This window comes from Cyprinus carpio, chromosome A22 (assembly GCF_018340385.1).
Source record: "Cyprinus carpio isolate SPL01 chromosome A22, ASM1834038v1, whole genome shotgun sequence".
Lineage (NCBI taxonomy): Eukaryota > Metazoa > Chordata > Actinopteri > Cypriniformes > Cyprinidae > Cyprinus > Cyprinus carpio.
Genome location: NC_056593.1, coordinates 13074343 through 13094588, shown reverse-complemented (window position 1 = coordinate 13094588; position 20246 = coordinate 13074343). Strand labels below are relative to the sequence as shown.

The window sequence follows — 20246 nt, the reverse complement described above, 5'->3', positions numbered from 1 at the left end:
GAATTACAGTTATGCGCGGCGGTAAGCCCCAGAAAGGCTGGCCACCTACTGTATACAGCTATGGTCAGCTATTCCTTCATCTTGGCTGATCTTTCAACGTTGTTACGGGAAAGGATGGAGCTGATTGATTAGTTCTTGTCACATGACCTGCGGTGCGCTTGTGGCATTCTGAAAGTTGAGATGTTTTTTAAACGCGATGCGGTGCGGATGCGCCTGGAAAAAACGAGCGCATCGCACCGCGTGAGCAGAATTTCATCCGCGTGTGGACACTGAAAAAGATTAAAGAGACGGAGAGCAGGACGGAGATGGTCCAGTTCAAGGAGGTCAGTGGCTGACTACGAGAAAGGGAAGTGACCATTTATTTCTAACACGCAAAACACGCACAAACACTAACACATACACTGATTTACTTTCTGCTATCTGCAATGAAGAATCTGCTTGCAGATCTTTGTGTGTTTTGAACAATGTTGTGAAAGGGCGGATGTTCTGATTTTATTGATTAATTCTAATTTATCATCCAACCACATGTAGGGCTGTCACTTTTTATTCGATATTCGAATATGCATTCGAACATTAGGGCTGTCACTTTTTATTCGATATTCGAATATGCATTCGAACATATCCGTAATCGAACTATAAATAAAATATCCGTTTTTTAAAATTTCATGTGTAAGAGCATTTTTTTTTTTTTTTACAGTCTATGATTAGACCGTTTGTTTTTCCTTTTATTCTTTGCCATCTTATCCAGTAGAGGGCACTCTAGACGTATTGTAGCTGTAGCGTAGGCCCATAACCAAAATCAAGCGAATAAGAGCTAATAGCCAGGCACGTCTGTGCGCTCCAGGGGGCAAGGAAGTCGACCGGAAGTTGAAGTCGGCCGCGTGCCGCCATCTTGTAGCAGAACTTCACTTGCGTTAGCATCCCATTGACTCCCATTCATTTTTTCGTCACTTTGACAGCGAATAACTTTACATCTGAGGCGTTTTTAAAGACTCCATTTGTCCATTATTTATTTCTAAAGATACACGACAATGTATAAAGGGCTCCATTACCTTCTATGTTACATTATGTAGAAACAGATTTTGTAAAAATAGGCTAAACGATTGCGTCATAACCACTCGACTCTCTGTCGCACAGTAGAGAAATTACCGTACAGACAGGAGGAGAAGCTCGCAGGCAATCGGGGAGACGTCAAGAGATATGGCGTACTGGCGTTACATTTTAAAATACTATACAAAATAATTAATCAGAATACTTACTCCTGCTCACTCACGCCAAAGAACTCCCCGCTCAAGCTCGCCGTCTCTGCAAGATTAACGATGACAGTTTGCACGCACAGCTACTAGAAGATTTACATCTGTCAGACAGGTTGCTGACGTCATCAAGCTTAGTTTGAGTCTGCGCGGTCAGAAACGGAAGTGCTAAAAAATCGCTAAAAAACGCGCTCCACTTGTCTCAATTGAGTTCCAATGGGGTCGCTGTGTCCATTTCTTTTACTGTCTATGCTCCGAACGTGTGTTCTCCACCGCGGGGAACATTGTAAATAAAAAGAGACCCCGCACTTAATCCAGATCAAGTTGATAGACTGGTGTTTCTTGCAAACAATGTTCTGAATCTTTTTTTCTTTTCTTTTATGCCTTACTACTGCTGCTGTTTAAGTTGTCACGTTATTGTTTGTGCCTGTTCTGAATCTTTTTTTCTTTTCTTTTTTCATTTAGCCTAATGTTGTGGGATATGCATAGTGGCACTTCATATAAATTGATATTCTAAGTTGATAACCTGCTGTTTCAAACATTAAGTAAAAAAAAAAAGAATAATCCAGATAGTCCTGTTTATGACTCACTGTTAAACATTTGTGATTGAATCTCCATTAAGGGTCGTTCACATATCGCGTCTTTTGCGCGCTCATGTTCGTTATTTCCAATGTAGGAGCGCGGTATGGGTGCTCATAATGGAAGCAAAGCGCACGTGGTGCGACGGGCTCGTTTTTCCCAGGCGTGTCCGCACCGCATCGAGTTAAAAACATCATGTTCGAATGCATTTTCGAATATTGAATAAAAAGAGACAGCCCTAATTGCAAGCAATTTTCAGTGCTGCAAATCCATTTATCCTTTGCTGAAATTTCCACGTCTTCATTGAGAGAGCAGGTCATGGTTGCTTAGCAACAGTAGTGGGCAAGTAGATATTCGAATATATTCGAATACATTGCATGATATTCGATATCCGTTCGAATTTTATTTTTCTCAAAAGTAACAGCCCTACAAGGGAGTAATAATTAACTTTTAAGTCAATACCGGAGCGTGCCAGAGCGCTTTACGACCATGTGACTTGCCATGTGTGCCAAAAATGATAGGAAAAGTGTTTGAAAGCACTTCGGCTTCAGGTCATTTGATCCCTCCTCTAATGGCCAGAGATTTAACTTGTGAATTAAATTTGACCCTCAGTGCTGATTCCTATGGAATAAGCATTGAGGAAGCACCACAAATGACATGTTCTACATTTGAGCCGCAGTGGCTTACGAATGGCAGATAAAAGAAGTTGATTGGGCAGAGATGATTTTGAAATTGGCTAAGCATCGAACAACACCAATAAACACAGAGTTTTTGAAGCCTAATAAAATGGATTGCACGTCACATGTCGTAGTTGAGCGAGACTCAGAGTATGAAGAAACTTTGTTTAAAGGTCCCCTTTTTCGTGATCCCATGTTTTAAACTTTAGTTAGTGTGTAATGTTGTTGTTAGAGTATAAATGATATCTGTAAAATTCCAAAGCTCAAAGTTCAATGCCAAGCGAGATATTTTATTTAACAGAATTTGCCTACAAAAAATGACCCGTTTGCAATACAGAAAACTAATACCTGTATTAACGTAACCGTGAAATTTTGGGTATCTTGAAACTGGTAATCGGCCCATGCCTACAATGGAATTATGTATACCTGCTCATTAGTGAACATTAACTAGTAGATAATTTATAGTAGTTCTTAAGCAGTTATGACAGAATTCATTAGTTATCGATTAGCTAACTGTTACTTATGGAGAAATACCTTTTAGTCCTTCAATAATGTTTGCTGGATGAACAGTTAAAACTTGCAGCTGATAAATAATTGTGATAAATCTATTGCAATTATTTATATACATTAACCTTTTGAGCAATTTTTTTCACTTTGTTACAAAAAGAAAATTTTAGTAGTTATTAGTATAAATTATTATTAGTACTGCACTCGCTATGGCTGGAAAAGGGAAAGACCCCGGCTGAGACCCCAAGATTATAAAGGCTGTTTCCACCTGGTATTGAGATAAGTTTTGGTCAATCTGATCACAATTGGACTAGGGCTGTGCAAATAAATGCTATGATCATGTGCATCTAGTCAGTAAAGCCGGTTCTGTGATTAGTAAGTTAATAAGTAGTGTGCTTTCAGACGGAGTGGCATTTACTACACAGAGTCGTAGTTCACTGACAAGCTACACAATATCACGTTCATAATCACAGATGAATTTCATTCAATTATGAACTTGATTGTGTAGCCTATCAGTGAACTAGGGCTCTGTGTATTAAATGCCGCTCCATCTGTAAGCATGTGAAGGAGATTCACTAATAATCACAGAACCAGCTTTACTGTTTAGATGCGCATGATCATTGTATTGGATTATTCGCATAGCTCTAAAGTGGACAACGCTAAAGGTGTAGACAGGGTGTAAAATGTTTTGAGCTTGTCCACATTTGACCATTTCCAGACTTAGTGGAACATAAGTTTGGTTTGAAGATGAATCACATACCAGTTACAAATGTTCTTTCAACATTCCTGATTTCTAACACTCACGCACAGTGTTCGGTGTTGTCATGTGGCTGTCAGAGCAAAAAGGAAAGCTATTGTTTTCTGTATTTTTCCCATTGTTTTGTAATTTATATTTAAATAGTGCAAAATTTTGTTCATTAGATCGAAATGATCCAAAAAACAAAATAAAAAACATACAGTTTATCAAATAAAGGCACAAGTGTTCAAAAGTCAACAAGCAAGATGGATTATGACAGTAGGTGTAAATGAGTACATGTCTCCCTCACCTACCTGTGACCAAAGTTGACATAAGTTTAAAGCCTTTAATAATTTGTGACATGTGTGACATAAAATATGTGTTAGAACCAGGCCTAGCCTATAACACTCAATAAGAAGCCACCTCCTTAAATTAATCTAAACATTCCAAGTTAATATCCTACTGTATGATTTCTAGTTTTTCATGTATCAGTTTTGTCAATTATTCTTGATTTCTCAAAAAGTATTTTTAAATTTTTTTTTTTATGGTGTGTGTCAGAGTTAATTGCTATGCGAATAGTCTCATGAACGTGCAGCCTTGTGCTGAGAGGACCAACGGCTGAGGTCAGGATTTTTCATTCAAAAACTTTTATCAGACTGTAAAGTGAAATGAAAGCCCTTTAATACAACTAAAGGACAATATTTGAAATTAACTTTCTAAAAATTTATTTGAAATTAATTGTCTAATGATTTTTTAGGATGTTATAATGTTAAATTATAAGTTATTCCCCTTTTAATCACAACCCATTTGCCATATCTTTTGGTTTTCTGTCAGCTGGTTTTGGTACTGGTATTCCACTCATGTGCTCTGCTCAGGGTAGAAGAAGCAAATGTTGTATAGGAGAAAGGCTTTGATCCTGCCATTTCCACAAAAGGTTCATAACCACGTACTACAAAAAAATAAAAAAATTGACATTCCTGCCCAGTGCTTCACTGCACTTCACTGAATATAATAGACTAATTTTTCCTGACTACATTTAGTAAAGAGAAATATAAATTTAGCAACTGAACAGTTAACTAAAATATTTTCTACATTGGTAAGAAAAAAAAAAAATCCAGATGAAAAAAATTAATTGCTAAAAATGCCCGGTTTAATAAAGAATGGAAGAATTATATTACCTTTGTCATGGTAGCAAAGACACTTATCAACATTGTTCATATAACACAGAGTAAGATTAAATGTATTTTCATTTAACTAGATTAATATGGAGAGGCAATCTTATATAGACCTTCATTTATGCGTTTTTGACTTTCACTGCAAGGTAAATAACGTGATAACAGTTTGTTATTTAAGTTTGTACATTAGCATGAACTCACTAACTTAACACTAACGTCAGCTATTTTTAACCAGAGATACCTTGTAGAAGCTCAAGATGACGTTAACATTCTGCTTGATCAGATGAAAGGTTTAGTGTGGCTATGACAACCAATAAATTAACATTTTTGTCTTTATTTTGATTGGGGTGGGATTGGACATTTTTATATAAAATACTCACAAATTCTGGAACATTTTATTCTACATTTATACATTTACACCAGAGATTTCAGCCTGTCAAACAATGATAAATTGCTACTTTTACTGGTGTAATGTGCAGCCTGTTGCATTCTAGCAGCTGAATATGTGTTCACCTGTCACAACATGAGGGACAATAAGTGACTTCTCCAGTCCATATCCTGCACAGTTTGCTAATGCTTTTTTATTTTAGCGTATTACTTAATGTTTAATGTATTACTTTTATTAACTTCTACTTTATGCAAATGTATGCGAATGTACAAATATTTGTAATGCCAAAAAAGCACCTAAACGTGTGTGTGTGTGTGTGTGTGTGTGTGTGAGTTAAAAGAAGAGAGAGAGAAAAGAAAGTGTGTGTGTGTGTGAGAGAGAGAGAGAGAGAGAGAGTGAGAAAGACAGAGCATGTGCTGTACGCACTTGTTTATACCACATGAAGACGAACAAAATGTCTCCTTAAGTATAGTAAAACCTGAAACTTTTGAAATTGTGTGGGGTACAGCCTATGGTCCCCATGAGGGAAAAAAAATAAAATAAAATACTATATGATGTTTATCTGAAAATGTAACAATGCAAACAGGTTTTCTGTAAGGGGTAGGATTGGGTTAGGGGATAAAAATGGTGTTTGGTCAGTATAAAAACAACAGAAGACTATGGAAAGTCCCCACAATTCACAGAAACATGCATGAGTGTGTTTGAGAAAGTGTTTGTGTGTGTGTATGTGTTTGAGAGAATGTATGACAGAGAGAGAGTGTGTGTATGTGTGTGTGTGTATCAAAATTTACACTTACCTGAGTGGACATAGAGGTCCCCCTTTGTATTAAAAAAGAAGCCGGCTTTGGGAGGCCCACAAACTCCCATGCAGCCATGAAAGCTTTGAGGAGGCCCTTGTACACCCCACCCTTAGAATTAAAAAAGAAGTGGGGTGACTGGCTCCCCTCAAAGCTTCCACGCATTTTTAAAAATTCGGCCATGCAATTATACTCCCCCTTTGTGATGGGGAGTATTGCATGGCCGAATGTTGCACATGTTTTGTGCTTTTTGACCTGTAAAGTAAGATAATTATGAATAAGTGTACGACTATATATATAAGCAAATAAATGTAAACAAAAAACTGACTACTACAACACTCTCACAAAAATGGCATGGAGGCCTGAAATTAAGGTGAGGTTCATGATTACCCCTTGTGGCCAGAGGGTGGCAATCATGACCCCACCGAGGAGGCCAAAGAAGAGGTCCAGCTGCCTCTCATCATGCTGTAGTTTTTCTAAAACATAATGAAAACAAATCATTCAAACTCCGAAGCGGCCCTTATAAACAAATCAACTCTTAATCCACTTTTGTATTTTGTTGTCTGGAATCTACCAAAAGCCTTGTAACTTATGCAATATATTCGGAAGCACCTCCGAAGCGGCCCTTATAAACTCAGCATGGGCAGCTGGATCCAAAAGGTTTTCTGATATAAAAAAAAGGTAGTCCGATTAAGCACACCAAATTGCACATCAGGTCCAGTGTTTAATTAAAGGTCCCATATTGTACAACTTTCTGGAGATTTAATTTAGGTGTTGATGTCCTTAAGAATATGTAATTGCAGAATAAGAACCAAAAACAATCTCAATATATTTTTTACAGCTTCTCTCTCAGTAGCTCTGCCAAAAACAGGTAAATTTTGGCCTGTCTAATTAATATTTGTATGCCTCTCTTCTGATTGGCCTGTTGTTTTCTGCATGATGCATGTTACAATTACATCACAGCACTAGCTAGATACAAAAAAAGGAAAGACTGTCTAAACTATTATTGCATCTCAGGACTATGTAGTTTATCAAAATATCTGTGAGTAAAACAACAAACTGATGATTTATATCTAATCATTTGCAATTGTTGTAGTTATATTCGCCTTCACCAACCTAGGGAGGCAAAATAGTATAATGATGGGTACTCGCGTCACCAACGACGTCATTTCAATTAGTAACTAGTAATTAAAACTAGTAATTAATAACTTGTTTAGAGTAACTCACCCAACTGTATACTGTGTATATGTGTGTGTGTAACCGGTAAGTCAATTTCAGCAGTGCACCATATTCAGGTCAGGTGACAAGGCTACTTTCATTTTGAAAAGAGGTGCTAGCTGATAGGAGTTTCATCAAAGCTGACTAACAGTGATTGAGGATGGATAATTTCAATGAACTTGATGAACCTGTGATATCTTCTTCTTCAGGGTGTAAATGGAATTAAAGATGAAAGATTTTTAAGTAAACTTGCAAAAGAATGGTGTCGGAAAAGCTGGGCATGGAATGCGAGATGCCAAGTAGGCAACTTTTAGTAAGCAGAACTGGCACTACAGGATTAACAGAAATGACCGGTTATTGCAATTAATCACTTCCATACAGTCTATGATCACAAAACAACCCTTGTCAGGCATCTACATTGTCATCTGAGAAGATGATAAAGATTACACAGATTAAACAGATGTTTTTTTTTCATCTCTAAAACATTGGTTTTTGCAAATAAACTCTTCATTTAAACACATAATATCATGTTTAAAATATAACAATATGCTTGTGTGATATCGCTCATGGTACAAATGAAAAGAGACATAAAGAGACATAAAGGGGTGTTACAGATATAGGTGTATGTGTTTGTGCATATTACAAAACTCACCAGATTTCAATAGGTGGACCTCCTGCTGCCAGGCCTGCCTGTTTTTTGACTCCTCCTTCGTGCACATTTTTATTATAAGAAGAGCACGTTTAAGGGCTTTCTTTGAGACTCTAATCCCATCGGGGCCTGCCTCCTTTACCAATCTAAAAAAGTGTGAAAGGTCCACAAACTTGTGCACCATTGTGGTGGCACGATAATTGTGCTCTTTGAGCATTTTGATAAAACTGAAAAAAATAAAACAAACAAAATGGATCAGCCATCTTTAGTGTGAGTTGGATAAATATGTATATTTTCTTAATTTCTTGAGCACAAGCAGAAATATTAATGTCAGAGCTTATCGATACTACTGTTCTACTTTCATAATTTAGCCCTGGGACAGATTAAATACCAGGTTTTGGTACCCATTCCCGAAGTTTATTTAACCAGAAAAGTTTGATCTGAGATCAAAGGACAAAGTGTCCTGGCCAAAATGGACAGCAATACAACCAGTTTCAACCCAAATCACACAACCCAAATTTTAAAACAATTACACATATCAAAAAGTCATCTTCCATTTGTCAAGTAATTGTTTTAAAATGATCAAACTACAGCAAATTTTATAATCTATAATTTTGAGATACTGGATTTTTGACTTTCATGAAGCTACAAACTCTAATTATCAAAATAAATAAAAAAGTTTTACTTTACATGTATTAAATCTAGAATATATCATTAGAATACATGAAAAAAAAAATTTCATTACATATTTTTTTTTAGCTGCACCTGTTATTAAATACCAATGCATTTGTCTCCTATTAGACAAAGAAGGCCAACCTACTCTGCCATACAATGTACAATGATATGGCGATGGTTTACAATCTGATATAAACCTTAGAGCACCATGATAAACAGCATCTAAAGTAAAAAGAAGAAGTGAGGGTGCAAACTGGACACACTAAATAAAAACTACAGAAATTACATTCTTTCTTGCATTAAATGAAAAACAAAACTTTACATAACCCAAGCTTAATTTTATTATTTTCATCGATTTTGTAATATATAAGCCAAAAGATAAGACATCGTCAACAATTATGCCGAGATATTTTGTACTCTTTTACAACAGGTGAATCTTAATAAATTAGAATGTCATGGAAAAAGTTTTATTTTAGTAATTTAACTCAAATTCCGAAACTTTTGTATTAAATAAATTCAACGTACACAGGCTGAAGAAGTTTATGTCTTTGGTTCTTTTAATTGTGATGATTTTGCCTCCCATTTAATAAAAATCCACCAATTCACTATCTCAACAAATTAGAATACTTCATAAGACCAGTAAAAAAAAAAATTGTACTGTATATGTACTCAATACTTGGTAGGGGCTTTAATTACTGCCTCAATTCGGCGTGGCATGGAGGTGATCAGTTTGTGGCACTGCTGAGGTGGTCTGGAAGTCCAGGTTTCTTTGAGAGTGGCTTTCAGCTCATCTGCTTTTTTGGTCTCTTATTTCTCATTTTCCTCTTGACAATACTCCATAGATTCTCTATGGGGTTCAGATCTGGTGAGTTTGCTGGCCAGTCAAGCTCACCAACACCATGGTCATTTAACTACCTTTTGGTGCTTTTGGCAGTGTGGGCAGGTGCCAAATCATGACGTGCTCCAAAATGTCTTGGTAAACGGACGCAGTCAGCAGATAACATTGCCCCAAATCATCACAGACTGTGGAAACTTAACACTGGACTTCAAGCAACTTGGGCTATGAGATTCTCCACCCTTCCTCAAGACTCTAGGACCTTGGTTTGTAAATGAAATACAAAACTCGCTTTCATCTGAAAAGAGGAATTTGGACCAATGGCAACAGTCAGGTTCTTCTTCTACTTAGCCCAGGTAAGATGCCTCTGATGTTGTCTGTGGTTCAGCAAATTCCTTGACACGTCTGTGTGTGGTGGCTCTTGATGCCTTGACCCCAGCCTCAGTCCATTCAAGTCCATTAAAATTTTTGAATCGATTTTGCTTGACAATCCTCATCCTCAGGCTGTGATTCTCTGGTTGTGCATCTTTTCCTTCCACTCAACTTTGTGTTAAGGTGCTTGGATACAGCACTCTGTGAACAGCCAGCTTCTTTGGCAATTTATGTTTGAGGCTTACCCTCCTTGTGAAGGGTGTCAATGATGGTCTTCTGGACAACTGTCAGATCAGCAGTCTTCCCCATGATTGTGTAGCCTAGTGAACCAAACTGAGAGACCATTTTGAAGGCTCAGAAGCCCTTTGCAGATGTTTTGAGTTGTTTAGCTGATTGGTATGTCACCATATTCTAATCAAAAATCATCAAAAATAAAAGAACCAAAGACTTAAACTACTTCAGCCTGAGTGAATTACATGTATACAGGAGTTTCACAATTTGAGTTGAATTACGGAAATAAGTGAACTTTACCACAACATTCTAATTTATTGAGATGCACCTCAATTCAATCCCATTACCTTGTAGTGTCTGAAGAAAGATTAAATTATTTCCCTTTTTTTTCCCCTGAAAATAACATATACTTGGTTTTATCAACATTCAAAATAATTTCATCAGCTAAAGTGATCATCTAGACTCTAGAGACAAAAAAAGAAGGAAAATATCTCATGATTTCAAAGTCTTTCATTCATGACATGACTTCATGGATAAACACCTTAACTAAGACATCAAGTAAGGTGAGCACATCATAATTTATGATTTAGTATGCATGATTGTGATATTTTCTTTGTTCACAAAAAAAAAAAAAAAAAAAAAAAAAAAAAACCCTTTACTATCAGGATTAAAAAAAAAAGCATTATTCCATGCATGTAAGACTAATTGAATTATTAAAGGAATATATGAAAATCCACATTACCTCATGCATGCATACAGGCTAGTATATCAGCTAGAATGTACATTTCCTGAAGAAAATGTGAGTGATGCTTGCAGTGGCAAAACTCGCCCCTCTGTTGCTAGGGAGTTGTAATGAGGTTGCTAGGGTACCCGGGATGGGGTCCCCATGATCCCCATGATCACCCAGTGTGGTTGCTAGTTAATATAATAATTTAATAGTGTAATAATTTCTATAATAATTAATATAATAATTCATTAATTTAAAATAATTATTAATAAATGAATCTATGATAATCATGGGCTGCTTTGGTCATGCAGGTTTGTTAACTCAAACTCGTGGCCACAAGAAAAGTCTCATTCCCTCAACATAGAATCTCCACGTCAACATAGAAATCCCACAACAAAAACTAACCAAGCATGTCACCATAATATTGTATAAAATGCTATACAAGTAGAATTTGACTTGATGTGTGCACACCAAAATTTAAACATGTGACAGTATTTTGACACTTACCCAAAGAAAACCTCCTCATTTAAAATGGAGTCCCATTTACCAGTGGGACTACATTTTTAAAAGCATGGTTGGCAAATTGACGTACAGTCTCCACCCTCTGCCGCGCATTCTGGCTCCGTTTAGGCGTGGGAAATGGTCCCCTGAGGAACTTCTCGTAAGATATTAAAATTTTATCTAAAAGACAAAGACATAAATATTACCATCTTCAACAGAAAAACCAAGGATTGAATGATTTGATTGAGAGAAGTGTTTCTTTAGGCAAAGTTTTTCAGAGTGAGGAGACCTATCACATTTGAATTTTGATATATAAGTGAAACAATGTAATATATAGACATTTTCTCTACACTGGGGTTATTTAAAATTAAAAAAAACTTTGGCTTTCAAAATATTTTAAATAGTTATAGCACCACCTGTTGTTAAAAATCATCATGTAAATTGGCAGAGGTGTCAAGTAACGAATAACAAATACTTCGTTACATTACTTAAGTAGAAATTTTGGGTATCTATACTTTACTTGAGTAATTATTTTTCAGCCGACTTTTTACTTCTACTCCTTACATTTTCACGCAATTATCTGTACTTTCTACTCCTTACATTTTAAAAATAGGTTCGTTACTCATTTCGGCTTGTTTACATTCCAGCTTGTCATCATTCAAAAAAAAAAAAAAAAAAAAAAACCCCTATCCAGATAAATCGCGCAATCCGGATGAAGTGAAGTTGATTGTGGTTGGATGAGAAGTATAAACATATACCATTCCGACACCCTATTGGTTCGTACGCGATCCATCGCACCTGCACATGACACAGATCACATCACACTCCAGTAAGGGCATAGCCAGTGTTGGGTTCGTATATCAAAAAAATATTTTAAGAAAATATATGGTTGGGGTATGGAAACCGGTATGCACCGAACCGAATAAGGACACAGATTTCGGTGCCTCTTAAATGCCTGAGCGATCGATTGAAATGTTTGTCCTGGTTCTCCGAAATGTAGGCCTACACAAGAAGCATGGGCGGGCGTCGCTAGGCTTTTTTATAGGGGCTATAGCATTTAGATCCATAAACTGTACTCAAATTCGCCATCGCCTCAGAGTCAGTCCCCTTAAATTTAATATGAAAAAGGCGGCAGACCGGTCTACTCTCCGTCTTTCAGCGCGCTCTTCAATCCACAGACGGCGGTGGAGCAGCGCGAGCGCACTTAAACAGAAACAGAGGACACAAGGTGTGTGTTTATCGATAGATTGTTAGAATATCTATATCTGTGCAGTTCTTTGTCATAAATACAGTTTACAAAAGGTCACGAGGGAGCAGTCGGTTTCTGTAAAGTTTTCGCTTGTCACCGCTCATCACACCACAGCTGTTTCCTCCAGCGACAATCTAGCCCTTAACACTTATAAACGAACGCGTACTTCAATTGTACTTATTTAAATATACTGAATTAAATCATACGTACTTTATACATACACTACTGTGTAAAAGTCTTAGGCACGTTAGTGTTTTCACCCCAAAGAATGGTGTTCGGACAGTTATTTATATATTTGCTGTAATGTGTCAGTAGAAAATCAGTTTACATTTCCAAACATTCATTTTGCCGTTGTCAGACTGCTTGTGCATTCAAAAATCACACTAGATTATTATTAAAATAATGGCAAACTGATATTTCCTACTGACACACTACAGCAAAAGATATAAATAAATGGCTTAAACCCCTTTTTGGGTTGAAAATACTAATGTGCTTAAGACTTTTGCACAGTACTGTACTTTACAAACGACATTGTTGCTACTTTTAAAAGAATGACCATACAGTCATTCGCAGAACTGCTTAAAGACAGTGACAGACACCACTCATTTTAACTAAATATCAGAGTGATTGACAGAGATACAGTAGAAACATTATGTGTGCTTTTGTATTAAATAATGACCCAGATTGTGAAATACATTTATTAGCCTTAGAGTAAGGGAAGCACAACTTGGCAAATGAGAGCATCCAAGGTGAAAGCTATGGATTTATTTTAAATATTTGTAATGTTCTTTATTGTTAATCCAGTTTTTTTTTTGTGGCTCTTTTTTTTAAAGTATCGTTTCAGGCACCGTTTAGGCACCGGTACCATTTTAAAAGGATCGAAATGGCACCGGACCCTACTTAAAAGTTATTATTTCTCAACTACTGGCTCATTTATCAAATGGGTGCTTTCTCTTCATCCTCCGCAAATTAAGCTACTGTAGGTAGTCCGGTAACTATACGTTTGAATAAATTAGCGTTTGCGATTGACAATGTGAAAGTCGTGACATTTGCCAAGTATGGTAACCCATACTCGGAATTGGTGCTCTTGCATTTAACCCATCCAAGTGCACACACACAGCAGTGAGAAGTGAACACACCCGTGAACACACACCCGGAGCAGTGGGCAGCTATATCCAGCACCCGGGGAGCAACTAGGGGTTCAGTGCCTTGCTTGGTATTGAGGGTGGAAGAGAGCACTGTTCATTCACTCCCTTCCACCTACAACTCCTGCCAGCACCGAGACTCGAACCTGCGACCTTCTGGTTACAAGTCCAACTCTCTAACCATGTAGCGAATACAGGAAGCTATCGATCAAGAAGGTATTAGGATTATGAATTATTTTTCATTTTTATTTTTTGATTAATCACTTGGATTAATCATTCATTTTGACAGCACTAATGTTTATTGTAAATAGACAACCATACAAGGGTAATTGTTACTAAGCCTGCCCTGGGTACACCAATTTTCTTGTTCATTGCCCTCGCAGATTCCTGCAGCTAAGCTTGGATGTACATTAAATACATTCCATTAAAGGTTATTGATGACATGCCTCTGAAAATTGACTTTTTGCACCATTACAATACTTATAGGCAACTAGTCATCATATCTCTAGTTCTTTAATGTATTTGCATTGTACTAAAGTGTGTTCATTTTCAATGGGCATATATGCGGCTGAAACAGGTAATCTAGTGCATCCCAAATTTTTCAACATGAATATTTTAATATAACATTATAGTCATTATGGCCTATAGCCTTTAGAAAAATGTTTTTTTGAGGAGGTGGGGTAGTGTACAGTAGGCCCCTGTGGCGTGGCCTAAGCTTTCCTTACATTACTTTTACTTTTATACTTTAAGTAGTTTTGAAACCAGTACTTTTTACACTTTTACTTGAGTAAAAAGCTTGAGTTGATACTTCAACTTCTACAAAAGTCTTTTTAAACCCTAGTATCTATACTTCTACTTGAGTAATGAATGGGAATACTTTTGACACCACTGTAAATTGGGCATGCTCGTTTAGAATAATCTGTTTTATCCCTTTATGGTTAGGGTGTCATAATGTATAATTTCTATGATGCATCATGATTTAAATGTGGATGATTCTGAATCAATACAGTTATAGTCATCCATTATGAGAAGTTGGCGAAGCCTAGGAAGCGTTGGAGTTCTCTGACTGTTTGGGGTAGTGGCCAATCTAGGATCACCTTGACCTTCCCCTGGTCCATCTTGACTTCGTCAATGCTGACCACATATTCCAGGAAATGGACAGAGGTATGGGTGAAACACACACTTCTCTAACGTCATTGAGCTGAGGGCTCAATAATGCGTCAGCAGTGCCACAGGCTAATTGCTTCCATGCCATACAGTACCTCACTGATGCTGGAGTTTGTGCTAAAGGAGCCCCAACCAAGCACTGATTGCATAAATGAGCAAACTTTAAAGAACTGGAATTTTCTGTTTTGCAAATCCTTTTTTTGTTTTTTGATTGATTGATCTTAGGAAATATTATAATATTTTGAGATACTGGATTTTTGACTTTCATGAGTAGTAAAATCTAACCATCAAAATTAAAAAAAAAAAAAAAAAACCTTTGAAATGTTTTACTTTACATTTAATGAATCTAGAGTATATGAAAGTTTCACTTTTTCATGATATTCACATTTTTTGAGCTGCTTCTGTTTCTACACTATGATGAAATGATGGAGGAACTCCCAGAAAACCTAATTCATGAATCTTTGGAAGATGGCGGATGAATTGGACAGAACATACGACATGACCTGATATTCATAGTTGCCAGCAGGAGTGATGAACGCCGTCTTCCATTTATCTGCCTCTTGGATTCGAATGAGGTTTTATGTGCTACGCAGGTCCTGTTTAGAAAAAATGCAAGCTCTGCAAAGTTCTTCCAAGGCTGGACCAGAGGAAGCGAATAGGGAAGTTTCACTTTGTGCTGATTGAGGGTCCGGTAGTCCATGCAGGGTCGTAAGCCATTGTTCTTTTACCCACGGAGAAGAAGCTCAATGCCACTTGGGAGAGGGAAGATCGGATGAACTCCTGTTTGAAAGCCTCCTGGATGTAACTCTCCATGGCTTTGTGCTCCGGGATGTACAGTGGAAAGACACGACCCTTGGGGAGTATAGCACCAGGCAGCAGGTCAATCGTGCAGTCCCATGGTTAATAGGGAGGTAACTTGGTGGCTGCCTGCTTACTAAAGTTGTCCTGGAACAACAGGTAGTCAGATGGGATCTCGGGAGACTTTCGACGAGAGTTGATTTAACTTGGATTAGGGTTGTCAGGGTCCAAAAAATAGGTAGGTTTGTTACGCAAAGCTTGTGACAGGTTTCCCTCCAGTGAAGAATCTTACTGGTCTCCCACCTGACGACCTGACGGCCTTTTGCAGGAAAATCTCCATGGGTTATCATAGTTGGCCACCTGCTGCCAACTCGCAGAGAGAGTCCCTGCCGATAGATAGTGAGGAGGCATGATTTATTTCTAACTTCTAGAGGCCGCCAACGAGTAAATTGAGCATGTATACACTTGAAGACGTTATTTGCTTCAGGCGGAACAACTTGAGAAACCACTACCCTTTCATTATGTTTGGAATGAAAACATCCACTAAATTAAACTGCTTTAAAAAATGTATTAGATAAATACATTTTCACATTTTTTTTGCATAAATCTATTAATCAACCTGTCTTGATTAAAAATACTAAATGTTAAAAAAATCCAACATTTTTACTCTTTAATTTCCAAGTTCATAAATGATTTCACTGATTTGCAGGGAAAAAAAATACTTATTTCCAATATAAAGTGATTGTGGACTGCGTATTTTTTACCTTTTATCATAGTCATGGGTATGGTCAAAAATTAGTAACAATGCTGGCTTTGATGCATTGTTAGTTTTTGGTGCAGCATCTGATTATTTTCTCTCCTTCATTTACTGTTCGTGGCAGTATTTTTTATTTATTGCAAAGCCATGACACTATAAAATCATCCATTCTTGATGGTTGGTGGTTTTCACTGTTTGGAAGGTGTAACATTTTTAACTTTTACAGTTGATCACTAGGTGGCACTATTTTCCCTTTATATGGGCCTGTGCAAAAAAAATATTTTTTTGGCTTGTATATGGAGTTATATGGAGTATAACAGCATATTATAGTGTGTATGTGTGTGTGAGAGAGAGACCTTTGTGCACTTACCTAACAATAACAAAAGTAAGTCTATTTATGCACCCTGCTGTCTTTTAATGGTGGTTAGAAGTACAGAATAAACAAAAACAAGTTCAGTGGATTTAAACATTTGCATGCAATCCTGTTGGTCATTTGATGGTGAGAAGAGCAGCAAGCAACATGTGAAAGGGCTTGACAGCGAGCTGCAGTTGAAGTTGTTATTGCATTTTGGTTCCTAATAAAAAAAATTCTATTTAATGGAAGTCAATGGGGCAAAAACAGCCATGAACAGTTAATGGATGGAGAAAAAAATTAAAATCTGATGCTGCACAAAAACTAACAATGCATCAAAGCCAATGTTGTTGCTAATCTTTTACATTCCCAAGACTGTGATAAAATGTAAAAAATATCCAGTCCACAATCACTTTTTTATATTGTGTTTTTTCCCCCTGAAATCAGTGACATAATTTATGAACTTGGCTATTAGAGAGTACAAATCTTGGATTCTTTTTATACATTTAGTAGTTTTGATCAGGACTGAAGATGATTGATAAATTTATGCAATTTTTGTAAAATTAGCTGATACATTTTGGCTGTATTAATTAGGTAAACCGGAACCGGGAACACTTCCCATTACACCGATGTACTTGCTAAATCATTAGAAGAATGGCATCTACGCTTATATTAGTCTGTTTCTCTCTTATTCCGAGGTCACCATAGCCACCAGATCCAGTCTGTATCCAGATCAGAGGGTCGCTGCAGTCCCCTGTAAAGACCTTGTCTCAGAGGACCACCAGGACAAGACCACAGGAAACAGATGAATCTTCTGCACAATCTGACTTTGCTGCAGCCTGGAACTGAACTGCTGGTTTCGTCTGGTCAGAAAAGAACTGGTCCCCTGACTGAGCCTGGTTTCTCCCAAGGTTTTTTCTCCATTCTGTCACCGCTGGAGTTTTGAAGCACCATTCTCAGTTTGTAGGTAGTCTTCTGACAGTGGAAGACACAGGACACAAGGATAGTAATTCTTCAACAGATGGTTTATTGAGCAGATCGAGGGAAGCAGAATGAGGAGCTGGAGAAACAGGTGAGTGCACGGTAAATAGCTGGGTTTGCAGGTTATGGCCGGTATTAACAGAGTTCTTTGTTCAACCAGTGATGGGAAGCTGACAGTGACACAGTAGACAAGGAATCTTGAATCCCTGACAATATCACTAGTATGTACAGTAATGTGTTTAATTAGTTACCATATATGGGAAACTGTAAGGACATGGCTGTTTGTAATTACTTGTCCCTACCGTAAGCTCTATATATTTACCATGTATATACATTAGTCAGTACAGTAAAGTATCTAATTAGTTACTATGTATGGGCACTAACTGTAAGTGAACATTCTTACACACACTTGGGTATGTACAAAATAATTACCATTGATGTACAAATGTTAAGTACTGCAGTGTTTCTTATTTGTTAGCATGTACATACACTTCATGTAAGTACCTTGAGTTACCACTCACTTGCCTTTAAGTACAGGATATTTACCATATACGTAACAGGAAAGTACATGAAGTGTAAAACAAAGTCCTACCAACACATCTTTTTTATATGAGAATAAATGACCCACCCCCATCTGAAATACTCACCAAATTCGGTCTCAGAGGACTGGTTGGTTTTTTTTTTCTCATATTTATTTCTGACAACTTGAACAGTCAGCCGACTTTCAAGTGTCTTTATTCTCTGGCGTAAGACAGCTATTTGTAGTTTCAAGTCTTTGTTTTCCTCAAGTGCCTTTTTAAGCTTTTTGCTAGTATCTCTAGGCACATTGTCTTTATCATCATCCTCTAGTGGATTAGGCTCCCCCCCCCCCACTTGTGTCCACCGCTTTACCAAGCTCTTCAGGCTTGGTCACAAGTGGGGGATTTGCATTACTGCTTTTAAGCTGATGTAATTTTTTCAAAATTACTTTTCTTTTGGAACGGATCTGTTCATCTTGAAGGTCTGATGTCTGCAAATAGAAAAGTATACAAATTTAGATAAAAGCAATTAAACGTGGCTGACAGTAAAGTCTTGGCATTCACAACTCTGCACATTTTGTATGTATCTCAGTGTTTCCCCTAGGTTAACAGTGCTGGGGGGATATTTTTTTGGATATTTTTGCGTTTGCTTTTGGTAGGAGTGTGTGTGGGCATGTGTCTGTGCGCATCGGGGGGGGGGAACTCAGAGAGCAGAGGAGAATTGTAAACGCACTAACATGTGGAGAAAGAGTTTTTACATGCTGTCATATAAATAACATAAGACCATTTAGTTTGTTTAATAATATTCAGAGACCTGTTCTGTGGGAAACGTGATCTTGAATGACTTCTTAATACAGAAAATTAAAGGGGTCATAAAATGCCTATTTTCCACAAGCTGATATTATTCTTTAGGGTCTTAATGAAAAGTTTGTAACAGTTTGTTTAAAATTTCACAACGGTAGTGTAAAAAACAAATTTTTAACCTGTAAAAAAAATAGCTCTTTTCAAAACACTCTGGTTTGTGGAAGTATTCTTTAACGCTAATGAGCTCTGCTGACCCCGCTTCTCTCTTCTGATTTGCTCTTTGAGAGACTGTTTACTTTTGCCACATTCATAGTGAAACTTGCTAATTAGCAAGTTATTATTTGCAATGATTAATTTAAATACATTTAACTCATTGCTTTCTGTGTGGTGAGGCTGGATCATGAATGATTCGCACGAACATAAATGCATTTTCAGATCCAAACCTAAGTTAATCCTCTGCGATTTTAGTCGCTTAGATGTCGGGACACTGCTGTCACTCAAACAATCGTGGGGTCCCTCGACTGTGTGACGTCACATTTCAGCTCAAACAACATGTAAAAGTGCATGTAGCATTATATGACCCCTTTAAATTAGGGCTGCAACAAACGATTATTTTGATAATCGATTAATCTAACGATTATTAGAACGATTAATCGGCTAACCATCGATTATTTCACTGATAAATCAATATAATTTAAATATTCAGCTCTTTCAATTAGTTAAAATACTGTCATACATAATCTAATCACTTCAGTCTAATCACTTCAGATTTGGGAAATAATATTATGTAATTACAATTATTATACAGTTAATTTATACAAAAAAATATATTTGACACACAAAATGAGTTGACAGAAAAACCTTCTTTTTTACTATTTAATTATTATATGAAAATGAAAGGTAAAATAAAGGTAAGTGATTAGATGTTTTATTTCTTTTTTTTCAATTGATTAATATGCACGAGGGAGAGAGAGCAAGACAGCGCTTCTGTTGTTTGAAGATGGTGTGCGGGTGGCCGGGGCTCGCTCGCTCTCTCTCTCTCTCTCTCTCTCTCTCTCTCTGTGCGCATGTGCCAGCATTTGCGGTGCAGCGTGTGAGAGGAGCGCGTGGCGTGTGAGGTGTATGATTGATCTTTTTTTCCATACTTCATGGTTT

At 37.2% G+C, this 20246-nt stretch overlaps 1 long non-coding RNA gene across 1 annotated transcript; it reads right to left on the bottom strand.

Moving 5' to 3' along the window:
- Positions 1-6701: 6701 nt before the first annotated feature.
- LOC122134892 lies at positions 6702-18572 on the bottom strand. Its single transcript, XR_006153185.1, has 4 exons — positions 18417-18572; positions 11327-11500; positions 7983-8206; positions 6702-6777 (listed from the first exon to the last, which is right to left on the bottom strand). It is a non-coding gene; the product is annotated as an uncharacterized LOC122134892 (long non-coding RNA).
- Positions 18573-20246: the final 1674 nt, after the last annotated feature.